Genomic DNA, 624 nt, shown 5'->3' with positions numbered 1-624 from the left:
CTACGCTCTTCAACAGAAAGAATACGGAGACAAGGAGAAAAACACGGAGAAAAAAAATTGAATAGTGTTCAGTCAACGGTCAATCATAATATACGGTCAATCATATATATATATATATGACGGATTCTCCCGTCGAAGACGACACGCGTTCAGCTTCTCCCGAATGACCTGCAACTATGATTTGTTTATTGCAATCAAATGTATGTGTCGTACATTAGCTCAATCTCTCCCTCAAATCGACGTTACATGAACAGGTGCACAGTGTACCACACGTCAGGTGTCGAAGAGATCCAAGAGCAACGTAAGATGGCGTGTTTTTCTCAAGATCACAACGCACCACCTGGTCTAGGGATTGAAACCACGATCTCACGATCGTAACTGCAGCATCCTAACCAGTAAGCCATGTGTCCTCTCGTATATAAAAAAAAAAAAAATATATATGTATTTTTAGATCTCTACCAAATATTTGGTAAAAATATTGTACCTGTTATCAACGTAGCAAAATTCTCAAATGAAAGGTTGTTTATCATACAATTTTGTGTGCATATCAATTTAAATAAGAGCTAAAACGCGATCCATCGTAAAACTTTGCGTTTTAGCTCTTATTTAAATATATATATATAT

At 36.5% G+C, this 624-nt stretch overlaps 1 protein-coding gene across 1 annotated transcript in view; it reads right to left on the bottom strand.

Annotated features, from left to right (window-relative positions):
- Positions 1–624, bottom strand: part of LOC106882793 (uncharacterized) — a 238,439-nt gene that overhangs the window by 157,026 nt on the left and 80,789 nt on the right. The gene's annotated exons all lie outside the window — the stretch shown is intronic.

This window comes from Octopus bimaculoides, chromosome 5 (assembly GCF_001194135.2).
Source record: "Octopus bimaculoides isolate UCB-OBI-ISO-001 chromosome 5, ASM119413v2, whole genome shotgun sequence".
NCBI classification, from domain to species: domain Eukaryota; kingdom Metazoa; phylum Mollusca; class Cephalopoda; order Octopoda; family Octopodidae; genus Octopus; species Octopus bimaculoides.
The sequence above is the reverse complement of the archived record's forward strand: the minus strand, read 5'-3'. Positions and strand labels throughout refer to the sequence as shown.